We start from the raw sequence: 14,422 nt of genomic DNA, 5'->3' as shown, positions 1-14,422 counted from the left end.
TTAGAATTCTGTCTCAGAAGAATAATAATAATAAAAAAAATAAAAATAAGTTTAAATAGCATAACAGTATGTTGGCTTGTTGCCAAGCCAACATAACTAGATAAAAAAGTTCGTCAAGACAAACTTTAAGTTGGCTTGAGAAAGCCTGGCCAGTTTAAAGAGTTTAAAATTAAATTTTAAGTTAAGTTAAAAAGTTTGATAATTGCTATGCAGTTGCTAGGGTCCCCGGAGTGGTTGCTAAGGTGTTGCTATGCGGTTGCTAGGGTATCTGGGATGGTTGCTAGGGTGTTGCTATGTGGTTGCTAGGGTACCCTGAGTTGTTGCTAAGGTGATGCTATGCGGTTGCTAGGGTATCTGGGATGGTTGCTAGGGTGTTGCTATGCGGTTGCTAGGGTACCCGGAGTGGTTGCTAGGGTGTTGCTATGCGGTTGCTAGGGTATCTGGGATGGTTGCTAGGGTGTTGCTATGCGGTTGCTAGGGTACCCTGAGTGGTTGCTAAGGTGTTGCTATGCGGTTGCTAGGGTATCTGGGATGGTTGCTAGGGTGTTGCTATGCGGTTGCTAGGGTACCCCGAGTGGTTGCTAAGGTGTTGCTATGCGGTTGCTAGGGTATCTGGGATGGTTGCTAGGGTGTTGCTATGCGGTTGCTAGGGTACCCTGAGTGGTTGCTAAGGTGTTGCTATGTGGTTGCTAGGATACCCTGGGTGGTTTCTAGGTTGGTTTGGATAGTTGCTAGAGTGTTGCTATGAAGATAGATAGATAGATAGATAGATAGATAGATAGATAGATAGATAGATAGATAGATAGATAGATAGATAGATTAGTCTGAATAGATAGATAGCTAGATAGCTAGCTAGATAGATGAGTTTGAATATAGATAGATAGATAGATAGATATATAGATAGATAGATAGATTAGAAACTGTCAGATTATAGATAGATAGATAGATAGATAGATAGATAGATAGATAGATAGATAGATAGATTAGAAACAGTCAGATTATAGATAGATAGATAGATTAGAAACAGACAGATTATAGATAGATAGATAGATAGATAGATAGATAGATAGATAGATAGATAGATAGATAGATAGATAGATAGATAGATAGATTAGAAACAGACAGATTATAGATAGATAGATAGATAGATAGATACATAGATAGATAGATAGATTAGAAACAGTCAGATTATAGATAGATAGATAGATTAGAAACAGACAGATTATAGATAGATAGATAGATAGATAGATAGATAGATAGATTAGAAACAGACAGATTATAGATAGATAGATAGATTAGAAACAGTCAGATTATAGATAGATAGATAGATAGATAGATAGATAGATAGATAGATAGATAGATAGATAGATAGATAGATATTTAGAAACAGTCAGAAGATAGATAGATAGATAGATAGATAGATAGATAGATAGATAGATAGATAGATAGATTAGAAACAGTCAGATTATAGATAGATAGATAGATAGATAGATAGATAGATAGATATTTAGAAACAGTCAGAAGATAGATATTTAGATAGATAGATAGATAGATAGATAGATAGATAGATAGATAGATATGATATGATAGATGAATTTGAATGAGTTTGAATGGGTTAGTAATAGTACATAGAATATGTACACGGTACATAGACTATGAGTTTAATGGGCTTCAGTGTGTTTAGATTTGAATTTTTGACAGTTGGAGTTTGACGGAATGTTCAGATGAGCAGAGGCTTTTCAATGTAAGTCTATGGGAGTTTTTATGATTTTTAATCTTCATTTTTATGAAAACCGTAAGTCCGATCAGTTAGAAAAGATATAGCACACCCGGGGAGATCAGTCTGAAGAGCTGGGCCGAGTTTGGAGTCTGTAGAGTTAAAGCTCTAGGAGGAGTTAGAGTCAGAAGTTTTAGTCTCAGAAAAGGAAGAATAATAATAATAAGTTTAAGACGGATTTCAGTAAGTTGGCTTTCTCAAGCCAACTTAATAACTAGAATTAAAAGTTAGTGAACTAACTTTGATGTTGGCTTGGCCATCTTGGCCATGGAGCAAAAGAGCCAAAGTACTTGTGTGCCCAACATTGAGTTGCCCCGCTGCAAAATTAATACACATAATAATGCCATAAAAAAATACACCTGCAACAGTCTTTTTCCATGCTCCCTTGCTGTTTTCTTTTTTTAATAAAAAGCCTGGGCTATGATAACAGCTATGACAGGGTTGTCTAGCTGGATGTGAAATAAGTCATGCCTATTTTTCTCGTGTATGTATTTCACAGTCCTGCCACCGTTGCGTTGTGGGCAACGACACACAAGATTACTGAAACAATGCATTTTAAATCAAGGAGATCATAAGGGGTCCAAGCACAATGGTTTGTATAGATGATGCAGTTACACACTGTTTAAAATTGTTTAATTTGTACTGTATGTTCATTCTATTTATTTATTTGTGCTATTTACATAATGTTTACTTTTTTTAAGTTTGTTTTTGTTAATGTAAAATAGCACTGCATAGTCTTCACTGTAAGATAAAATACACAATCAAACCAAAATGTATTCAGACACCTTCAACATTTCTCACATAATCACAGTTTATTTGCTGTAGTTTAGAAACTGGTAATAATATATGACAATAACTCAGAACAAATTCATCTTGATAATTTCGGATAACTTTGATAAAAAGATATGTAATGGAATCAACCAAAACTTCAGACTGTCAGTATGACAATATTTACACAACTATCAATACTTTGTTGAACAGTTACCAAGCAAGAAATGCTTAATTTGGTTCAGTCTGTGGTGTGAAAAGGTTGCATTAACAATTAAAGAAAGAAACACTTAAGCAAAACATGGGCAGGTCCTTAATTATTATTTTTTTAAATCAATTTCACTGGTAGCCTACTGTATGAAGAATTAGTGGGTATAATATTTCACAGATCACTATTTTGCCATACTCACTTACATAAATGTACTAGTGGCCTGCACCCACTAGTAAAACAATTCTATCTTATTTTTGGATTGACTTTGGATAAATTCTTGTACTACAAGGTAATTCAGTCAAGAGCAGTGAGTGATTTACTTTCATTTTCATACATTAAAGACTCTGACAGCAGAGCTAGTAAATTAGGCGCGGTCCCTTTAAGAGACAAACGCATCCATTATGATGATACACATCCGATTTTTTTTTTTGCAAATCTTTACTTTCACTTAAGACATAACCACATACTTATTCGAACACACTTTCCAACACGGGTATTTCGACATATTTTGTATGTATTTGTTGTCGGTACAAAAGCAAGAAGACTTTGAGACGCGTCTCTGCTTGCTCCCTGAACAACACCGCGCTGCTGAATTGAGCTCTTTTGCTTTTCGCTCTTTTTTCTGTTTATTTAAACTGCGATTTGAATTTGTTCGTTCAGGTCCAGGAGGAAGTGAACGTCCTGAACGACAGCTCTGTTCAGTGTTGCTGTCCCTGTCCGCGATACGCGCGGCTCTCTCTCGTGCACACGCGCCATCAGCTGCTCAGTTCAGTTTCCCGCAGCGCGGGGCTGAAGCCAACTTGATGTGTTGAATGCTCGGAGCACGTTATAAAACGTATTCTTAAAATACACATTTCTGTTTTAATAAATGGTCATATTAAATCATAGCATAACACAGAAGTAGGTACAAAAATAATCAGTGATGCATGCGACCCTTTTGGTCTCAGTGTAGCTCCCTGCTTTACCATGTTATGCAACGCTGAGCAATTGCTGCGACGTTAAGCCTGACAGAGAAATCTCACAAGCACATATAAACACTCATTTTCATATGTGTAATATATTCTTCTAATTGTTTTGTGCCGTTTCGCTGCAGTGTTTTAATGTGAAAGGCTGTAAATGTGTACTTCAAGTGTTCAGAGAAATACATCGCGAGCTCATCTGTGACGTTCAGCATGATGATTCAGTTAGAAACCAGCTAAGACCAGCGTGACAGTGGCCAAAACTACTTTAAAACCATATAATATATTATTCTAATTGTTTTGTGCCGTTTCGCTGCAGTGTTTTAATGCGAAAGGCTGTAAATTCTCTGTGGACTTCAAGTGTTCAGAGAAATACATCGCCAGCTCGCGGACATTTGGCTGCCGCGAATATATCATGTTATTACTTTAAACAGTTCAGAAACATCTGAATTTAGCTCTTGGTGTGTTCTAACGTGTGGATTGCGTTTAATCGCCGTTTTAAAAGGTCTTAAATTAGAATGAATTCGCTCGTTGTGAGCTCCGTGGAGACAGACTGAGCTGAGCAGCAGTGATTCTTCTCTCGTCTTTCTGACTGCTCTCTGCCCAGAAATAAATTATTAATGAGCCCTGACCCCTGTAATAATCAGATATGTTGGTTTATCTTGTCAGTTTGAGGGAAATTGTATTATTTACTTGGTATTTTTAACCGGTTTAAAAGTGAAACGAAACCCGACTCCTCCCTTTAATCTCGGTTATTGCAACTAGGGGCGCAATTTTTCTCAGATAATGTAAGTCTATGGGTAATGTATTTTGACATTTAAAAATTAATAAAAAAAAAACTTTAAGTCTGATCAGTCTGAAAAGATATAGCACACACCACCGCTCTATCCCGCAGGTTTCTGCCGAGTTTGGGGCTTGTGGCTTTAAAGCCCTAGGAGGAGTAGCGTTCAGAATTTCTGTCAGAAAAATAATAAGAAGAAAAAGAAGAAGTTTAAATAGCATAACAGTATGTTGGCTTGTTGCCAAGCCAACATAACTAGATAAAAAAGTTCGTCAAGACAAACTTTAAGTTGGCTTGAGAAAGCCTGGCCAGAAATTTTAAAGTTTAAAATAAAATTTTAAGTTAAGTTAAAAAGTTTGTTAATTGCTATGCAGTTGTTAGGGTACCCAGAGTGGTTGCTAAGGTGTTGCCATGCAGTTGCTAGGGAACCCATAGTGGTTGCTATGGTGTTTCCATGCGGTTGCTAGGGTCCCCCGGAGTGGTTGCTAAGGTGTTGCTAGGGTACCCTGAGTGGTTGCTTAGGTGTTGCTATGCGGTTGCTAGGGTATCTGGGATGATTGCTAGGGTGTTGCTATGCGGTTGCTAGGGTACCCTGAGTGGCTGCTAAGGTGCTGCTATGCGGTTGCTAGGGTATCTGGGATGGTTGCTAGGGTGTTGCTATGCGGTTGCTAGGGTACCCTGAGTGGTTGCTAAGGTGTTGCTATGCGGTTGCTAGGGTACCTGGGATGGTTGTTAGGGTGTTGCTATGCGGTTGCTAGGGTACCCTGAGTGGTTGCTAAGGTGTTGCTATGCGGTTGCTAGGGTATCTGGGATGGTTGCTAGGGTGTTTCTATGCGGTTGCTAGGGTACCCTGAGTGGTTGCTAAGGTGTTGCTATGCGGTTGCTAGGGTTTCTGGGAAGGTTGCTAGGGTGTTGCTATGCGGTTGCTAGGGTACCCTGAGTGGTTTCTAAGGTGTTGCTATGCGGTTGCTAGGGTACCTGGGATGGTTGTTAGGGTGTTGCTATGTGGTTGCTAGGGTACCCTGAGTGGTTGCTAAGGTGTTGCTATGCGGTTGCTAGGTTACCTGGGATGGTTGCTAGGGTATATGGGATGGTTGCTAGGGTGTTGCTATGCGGTTGCTAGGGTACCCTGAGTGGTTGCTAAGGTGTTCCTATGCGGTTGCTAGGGTATCTGGGATGGTTGCTAGGGTGTTGCTATGTGGTTGCTAGGGTACCCTGAGTGGTTGCTAAGGTGTTACTATGTGGTTGCTAGGGTACCCGGGGTGGTTTCTAGGTTGGTTTGTATAGTTGCTAGAGTGTTGCTATGAAGATAGATAGATAGATAGATAGATAGATAGATAGATAGATAGATAGATAGATAGATAGATAGATAGATAGATAGATTAGAAACAGACAGATTATAGATAGATAGATAGATAGATAGATAGATTAGAAACAGACAGATTATAGATAGATAGATAGATAGATAGATAGATAGATAGATAGATTAGAAACAGACAGATTATAGATAGATAGATAGATAGATAGATAGATAGATAGATAGATAGATAGATAGATAGATAGTTAGATAGATTAGAAACAGACAGATTATAGATAGATAGATAGTTAGATAGATAGATAGTTAGATAGATTAGAAACAGACAGATTATAGATAGATAGATAGATAGATAGATAGATTAGAAACAGACAGATTATAGATACATAGATAGATAGATAGATAGATAGATAGATAGATAGATAGATAGATAGATAGATAGATAGATTAGAAACAGTCAGATTATAGATAGATAGATAGATTAGAAACAGACAGATTATAGATGATAGATAGATCGATAGATAGATAGTTTAGAAACAGACAGATTATAGATAGATAGATAGATTAGAAACAGACAGATTATAGATAGATAGATAGATAGATAGATAGTTTAGAAACAGACAGATTATAGATAGATAGATAGATTAGAAACAGACAGATTATAGATAGATAGATAGATAGATAGATAGATAGATAGATAGATAGATAGATAGATAGATAGATAGATAGATATGATATGATAGATGAGTTTGAATGAGTTTGAATGGGTTAGTAATAGTACATACAATATGTACATAGTACATAGACTATGAGTTTAATGGGCTTCAGTGTGTTTAGATTTGAATTTTTGACAGTTGGAGTTTGACGGAATGTTCAGTTGAGCAGAGGCTTTTCAATGCAAGTCTATGGGAGTTTTTATGATTTTTAATCTTCAGTTTTATGAAAAGTATAAGTCCGATCAGTCTAAAAAGATATAGCAACTAACTTCAGATCAGTTTGAAGATCTGGGCTGAGTTTGGAGTCTGTAGAGTTAAAGCTCTAGGAGGAGTAGCAGTTGAAAATTTTAGTCTCAGAAGAATAATAATAACTAGAATTAAAAGTTAGTGAACTAACTTTGATGTTGGCTTGGCCATCTTGGCCATGGAGCAAAAGAGCCAAAGTACTTGTGTGCCCAACATTGAGTTGCCCCGCTGCAAAATTAATACACATAATAATGCCATAAAAAAATACACCTGCAACAGTCTTTTTCCATGCTCCCTTGCTGTTTTCTTTTTTTAATAAAAAGCCTGGGCTATGATAACAGCTATGACAGGGTTGTCTAGCTGGATGTGAAATAAGTAATGCCTATTTTTCTCGTGTATGTATTTCACAGTCCTGCCACCGTTGCGTTGTGGGCAACGACACACAAGATTACTGAAACAATGCATTTTAAATCAAGGAGATCATAAGGGGTCCAAGCACAATGGTTTGTATAGATGATGCAGTTACACACTGTTTAAAATTGTTTAATTTGTACTGTATGTTCATTCTATTTATTTATTTGTGCTATTTACATAATGTTTACTTTTTCTAAGTTTGTTTTTGTTAATGTAAAATAGCACTGCATAGTCTTCACTGTAAGATAAAATACACAATCAAACCAAAATGTATTCAGACACCTTCAACATTTCTCACATAATCACAGTTTATTTGCTGTAGTTTAGAAACTGGTAATAATATATGACAATAACTCAGAACAAATTCATCTTGATAATTTCGGATAACTTTGATAAAAAGATATGTAATGGAATCAACCAAAACTTCAGACTGTCAGTATGACAATATTTACACAACTATCAATACTTTGTTGAACAGTTACCAAGCAAGAAATGCTTAATTTGGTTCAGTCTGTGGTGTGAAAAGGTTGCATTAACAATTAAAGAAAGAAACACTTAAGCAAAACATGGGCAGGTCCTTAATTATTATTTTTTAAAATCAATTTCACTGGTAGCCTACTGTATGAAGAATTAGTGGGTATAAAATTTCACAGATCACTATTTTGCCATACTCACTTACATAAATGAACTAGTGGCCTGCACCCACTAGTAAAACAATTCTATCTTATTTTTGGATTGACTTTGGATAAATTCTTGTACTACAAGGTAATTCAGTCAAGAGCAGTGAGTGATTTACTTTCATTTTCATACATTAAAGACTCTGACAGCAGAGCTAGTAAATTAGGCGCGGTCCCTTTAAGAGACAAACGCATCCATTATGATGATACACATCCGATTTTTTTTTTTGCAAATCTTTACTTTCACTTAAGACATAACCACATACTTATTCGAACACACTTTCCAACACGGGTATTTCGACATATTTTGTATGTATTTGTTGTCGGTACAAAAGCAAGAAGACTTTGAGACGCGTCTCTGCTTGCTCCCTGAACAACACCGCGCTGCTGAATTGAGCTCTTTTGCTTTTCGCTCTTTTTTCTGTTTATTTAAACTGCGATTTGAATTTGTTCGTTCAGGTCCAGGAGGAAGTGAACGTCCTGAACGACAGCTCTGTTCAGTGTTGCTGTCCCTGTCCGCGATACGCGCGGCTCTCTCTCGTGCACACGCGCCATCAGCTGCTCAGTTCAGTTTCCCGCAGCGCGGGGCTGAAGCCAACTTGATGTGTTGAATGCTCGGAGCACGTTATAAAACGTATTCTTAAAATACACATTTCTGTTTTAATAAATGGTCATATTAAATCATAGCATAACACATAAGTAGGTACAAAAATAATCAGTGATGCATGCGACCCTTTTGGTCTCAGTGTAGCTCCCTGCTTTACCATGTTATGCAACGCTGAGCAATTGCTGCGACGTTAAGCCTGACAGAGAAATCTCACAAGCACATATAAACACTCATTTTCATATGTGTAATATATTCTTCTAATTGTTTTGTGCCGTTTCGCTGCAGTGTTTTAATGTGAAAGGCTGTAAATGTGTACTTCAAGTGTTCAGTCGCGAGCTCATCTGTGACGTTCAGCATGATGATTCAGTTAGAAACCAGCTAAGACCAGCGTGACAGTGGCCAAAACTACTTTAAAACCATATAATATATTATTCTAATTGTTTTGTGCCGTTTCGCTGCAGTGTTTTAATGCGAAAGGCTGTAAATTCTCTGTGGACTTCAAGTGTTCAGAGAAATACATCGCCAGCTCGCGGACATTTGGCTGCCGCGAATATATCATGTTATTACTTTAAACAGTTCAGAAACATCTGAATTCAGCTATTGGTGTGTTCTAATGTGTGGATTGCGTGCAATCGCCGATATAATTTAATTACAAAAGGTCTTAAATAAGAATAAATTCGCTCGTTGCGAGCTCCGTGGAGACAGCCTGAGCTGAGCAGCCGTGATTATTCTCTAGTCTTTCTGACTGCTCTCTGCCCAGAAATCAAGTATTCATAAGCTGTATCATGCTGTCAAATTATATTTCATTTTGCACACATAAACAGTTCAAAAACACCTGAATTCTGCTCTTGTTGTGTTCTAATGGGTGGATTAGTGCAATTCGCTGTGATATTATTTTTGGAAGCGCTTAAAAATGCGGATGAAGCGCTCTTTTCTCTCTCGTCTTTCTCGCTGTTCTTTGGCCAGAGACATAATTTATAAATGAGATCTGACCCGGTAATAATAACATATGTTGGTTTAGCTTGTCAGTGTGAATGAAATGTGTAGCCTATTTATTTGTCCGATCTCGCCCCGAAACGCGGCTGTCATGTGATTTTTTTTCCCTTCGCGATGTCAAATATTGCATTTTGCGCACATACACGGCTCAAAAACCCCCGGATTTTTCTCTTAGTGTGTTCTAATTGGTGGATTGTGTGCATTTGCAGGAATATTTATTTTAAGAAGCTCTTAAAAAAAAATATATAAATGACTTTACCATGTTGTGACGATGGATAACAATTGATGTGAGGTTCAGCCTGACAGATAAAATCTCACAATCACATATAAACACTCATTTTCATGTGTATAATATATTCTTCTAATTGTTTTGTGCCGTTTCGCTGCAGTGTTTTAATGTGACAGGCTGTAAATTCTCTTCAAGTGTTCAGAGAAATACATCGCGAGCTCGCGGGCAGTCGCGCTGCCGCGAATATATCATGTTATTACTTTAAACAGTTCAGAAACATCTGATTTTAGCTCTTGGTGTGTTCTAACGTGTGAATTGCGTGCAATCGACGTTTTAAAAGGTCTTAAATAAGAATGAATTCGCTCGTTGTGAGCTCCGTGGAGACAGCCTGAGCTGAGCAGCAGTGATTCTTCTCTCGTCTTTCTGACTCCTCCCTTAATTTTGGGTATTGCAACTAGGGGCGCATTTTTTCTCAGTTAATGTAAGTCTATGGGTAATGTATTTGACATTTAAAAATTAATAAAAAAAAAACTTTAAGTCTGATCAGTCTGAAAAGATATAGCAACCAGCACCGCTCTATCCCGCAGGTGTCTGCCGAGTTTGGGGCTTGTGGCTTTAAAGCCCTAGGAGGAGTAGCGTTCAGAATTTCTGTCAGAAAAATAATAATAAGAAAAAAAAAAAGAAGAAGAAGAAGAAGAAGTTTAAATAGCATAACAGTATGTTGGCTTGTTGCCAAGCCAACATAACTAGAATTAAAAGTTAGTGAACTAACTTTGATGTTGGCTTGGCCATCTTGGCCATGGAGCAAAAGAGCCAAAGTACTTGTGTGCCCAACATTGAGTTGCCCCGCTGCAAAATTAATACACATAATAATGCCATAAAAAAATACACCTGCAACAGTCTTTTTCCATGCTCCCTTGCTGTTTTCTTTTTTTAATAAAAAGCCTGGGCTATGATAACAGCTATGACAGGGTTGTCTAGCTGGATGTGAAATAAGTCATGCCTATTTTTCTCGTGTATGTATTTCACAGTCCTGCCACCGTTGCGTTGTGGGCAACGACACACAAGATTACTGAAACAATGCATTTTAAATCAAGGAGATCATAAGGGGTCCAAGCACAATGGTTTGTATAGATGATGCAGTTACACACTGTTTAAAATTGTTTAATTTGTACTGTATGTTCATTCTATTTATTTATTTGTGCTATTTACATAATGTTTACTTTTTTTAAGTTTGTTTTTGTTAATGTAAAATAGCACTGCATAGTCTTCACTGTAAGATAAAATACACAATCAAACCAAAATGTATTCAGACACCTTCAACATTTCTCACATAATCACAGTTTATTTGCTGTAGTTTAGAAACTGGTAATAATATATGACAATAACTCAGAACAAATTCATCTTGATAATTTCGGATAACTTTGATAAAAAGATATGTAATGGAATCAACCAAAACTTCAGACTGTCAGTATGACAATATTTACACAACTATCAATACTTTGTTGAACAGTTACCAAGCAAGAAATGCTTAATTTGGTTCAGTCTGTGGTGTGAAAAGGTTGCATTAACAATTAAAGAAAGAAACACTTAAGCAAAACATGGGCAGGTCCTTAATTATTATTTTTTTAAATCAATTTCACTGGTAGCCTACTGTATGAAGAATTAGTGGGTATAATATTTCACAGATCACTATTTTGCCATACTCACTTACATAAATGAACTAGTGGCCTGCACCCACTAGTAAAACAATTCTATCTTATTTTTGGATTGACTTTGGATAAATTCTTGTACTACAAGGTAATTCAGTCAAGAGCAGTGAGTGATTTACTTTCATTTTCATACATTAAAGACTCTGACAGCAGAGCTAGTAAATTAGGCGCGGTCCCTTTAAGAGACAAACGCATCCATTATGATGATACACATCCGATTTTTTTTTTTTTTTGCAAATCTTTACTTTCACTTAAGACATAACCACATACTTATTCGAACACACTTTCCAACACGGGTATTTCGACATATTTTGTATGTATTTGTTGTCGGTACAAAAGCAAGAAGACTTTGAGACGCGTCTCTGCTTGCTCCCTGAACAACACCGCGCTGCTGAATTGAGCTCTTTTGCTTTTCGCTCTTTTTTCTGTTTATTTAAACTGCGATTTGAATTTGTTCGTTCAGGTCCAGGAGGAAGTGAACGTCCTGAACGACAGCTCTGTTCAGTGTTGCTGTCCCTGTCCGCGATACGCGCGGCTCTCTCTCGTGCACACGCGCCATCAGCTGCTCAGTTCAGTCTCCCGCAGCGCTGGGCTGAAGCCAACTTGATGTGTTGAATGCTCGGAGCACGTTATAAAACGTATTCTTAAAATACACATTTCTGTTTTAATAAATGGTCATATTAAATCATAGCATAACACATAAGTAGGTACAAAAATAATCAGTGATGCATGCGACCCTTTTGGTCTCAGTGTAGCTCCCTGCTTTACCATGTTATGCAACGCTGAGCAATTGCTGCGACGTTAAGCCTGACAGAGAAATCTCACAAGCACATATAAACACTCATTTTCATATGTGTAATATATTCTTCTAATTGTTTTGTGCCGTTTCGCTGCAGTGTTTTAATGTGAAAGGCTGTAAATGTGTACTTCAAGTGTTCAGAGGAATACATCCCGAGCTCATCTGTGACGTTCAGCATGATGATTCAGTTAGAAACCAGCTAAGACCAGCGTGACAGTGGCCAAAACTACTTTAAAACCATATAATATATTATTCTAATTGTTTTGTGCCGTTTCGCTGCAGTGTTTTAATGCGAAAGGCTGTAAATTCTCTGTGGACTTCAAGTGTTCAGAGAAATACATCGCCAGCTCGCGGACATTTGGCTGCCGCGAATATATCATGTTATTACTTTAAACAGTTCAGAAACATCTGAATTTAGCTCTTGGTGTGTTCTAACGTGTGGATTGCGTGCAATCGCCGTTTTAAAAGGTCTTAAATTAGAATGAATTCGCTCGTTGTGAGCTCCGTGGAGACAGACTGAGCTGAGCAGCAGTGATTCTTCTCTCATCTTTCTGACTGCTCTCTGCCCAGAAATAAATTATTAATGAGCCCTGACCCCTGTAATAATCAGATATGTTGGTTTAGCTTGTCAGTTTGAGGGAAATTGTATTATTTACTTGGTATTTTTAACCGGTTTAAAAGTGAAACGAAACCCGACTCCTCCCTTTAATCTCGGTTATTGCAACTAGGGGCGCATTTTTTCTCAGTTAATGTAAGTCTATGGGTAATGTATTTGACATTTAAAAATTAATAAAAAAAAAACTTTAAGTCTGATCAGTCTGAAAAGATATAGCAACCAGCACCGCTCTATCCCGCAGGTGTCTGCCGAGTTTGGGGCTTGTGGCTTTAAAGCCCTAGGAGGAGTAGCGTTCAGAATTTCTGTCAGAAAAATAATAAGAAGAAAAAAAAGAAGAAGAAGAAGAAGAAGTTTAAATAGCATAACAGTATGTTGGCTTGTTGCCAAGCCAACATAACTAGATAAAAAAGTTCGTCAAGACAAACTTTAAGTTGGCTTGAGAAAGCCTGGCCAGAAATTTTAGTTTAAAATTAAATTTTAAGTTAAGTTAAAAAGTTTGTTAATTGCTATGCAGTTGTTAGGGTACCCAGAGTGGTTGCTAAGGTGTTGCCATGCAGTTGCTAGGGAACCCATAGTGGTTGCTATGGTGTTTCCATGCGGTTGCTAGGGTCCCCCGGAGTGGTTGCTAAGGTGTTGGTAGGGTACCCTGAGTGGTTGCTAAGGTGTTGCTATGCGGTAGCTAGGGTATCTGGGATGATTGCTAGGGTGTTGCTATGCGGTTGCTAGGGAACCCTGAGTGGCTGCTAAGGTGTTGCTATGCGGTTGCTAGGGTATCTGGGATGGTTGCTAGGGTGTTGCTATGCGGTTGCTAGGGTACTCTGAGTGGTTGCTAAGGTGTTGCTATGCGGTTGCTAGGGTATCTGGGATGGTTGCTAGGGTGTTGCTATGCGGTTGCTAGGGTACCCTGAGTGGTTGCTAAGGTGTTGCTATGCGGTAGCTAGGGTATCTGGGATGATTGCTAGGGTGTTGCTATGCGGTTGCTAGGGAACCCTGAGTGGCTGCTAAGGTGTTGCTATGCGGTTGCTAGGGTATCTGGGATGGTTGCTAGGGTGTTGCTATGCGGTTGCTAGGGTACTCTGAGTGGTTGCTAAGGTGTTGCTATGCGGTTGCTAGGGTATCTGGGATGGTTGCTAGGGTGTTGCTATGCGGTTGCTAGGGTACCCTGAGTGGTTGCTAAGGTGTTGCTATGCGGTTGCTAGGGTACCTGAGATGGTTGCTAGGGTGTTGCTATGCGGTTGCTAGGGTACCCTGAGTGGTTGCTAAGGTGTTGCTATGCGGTTGCTATGGTATCTGGGATGGTTGTTAGGGTGTTGCTATGCGGTTGCTAGGGAACCCTGAGTGGTTGCTAAGGTGTTGCTATGGCGTTGCTAGGGTTTCTGGGATGGTTGCTAGGGTGTTGCTATGCGGTTGCTAGGGTACCCTGAGTGGTTGCTAAGGTGTTGCTATACGGTTGCTAGGGTATCTGGGATGGTTGCTAGGGTGTTGCTATGAAGATAGATAGATAGATAGATAGATAGATAGATAGATAGATAGATAGATAGATAGATAGATAGATAGATAGATTAGAAACAGACAGATTATAGATAGATATATAGAAAG

The 14,422-nt window shown here is 38.3% G+C and overlaps 1 long non-coding RNA gene across 3 annotated transcripts; it reads left to right on the top strand.

The window, feature by feature from the left end:
* Positions 1–311: 311 nt before the first annotated feature.
* On the top strand, positions 312–14,081 carry LOC127965534 (uncharacterized). 3 transcript variants are annotated; one of them, XR_008155320.1, is made up of 3 exons: positions 312–672; positions 13,658–13,700; positions 13,830–14,081. It is a non-coding gene; the product is annotated as an uncharacterized LOC127965534 (long non-coding RNA). The 3 variants fall into 3 exon arrangements; XR_008155319.1 differs by having other exon boundaries at positions 13,658–13,743; positions 13,916–14,081; XR_008155321.1 differs by lacking the exon at positions 13,658–13,700 and adding an exon at positions 13,572–13,614.
* The last annotated feature ends 341 nt before the right edge of the window (positions 14,082–14,422 follow it).

This window comes from Carassius gibelio, chromosome B9 (assembly GCF_023724105.1).
Source record: "Carassius gibelio isolate Cgi1373 ecotype wild population from Czech Republic chromosome B9, carGib1.2-hapl.c, whole genome shotgun sequence".
Classification (NCBI taxonomy): domain Eukaryota; kingdom Metazoa; phylum Chordata; class Actinopteri; order Cypriniformes; family Cyprinidae; genus Carassius; species Carassius gibelio.
The sequence above is the reverse complement of the archived record's forward strand: the minus strand, read 5'-3'. Positions and strand labels throughout refer to the sequence as shown.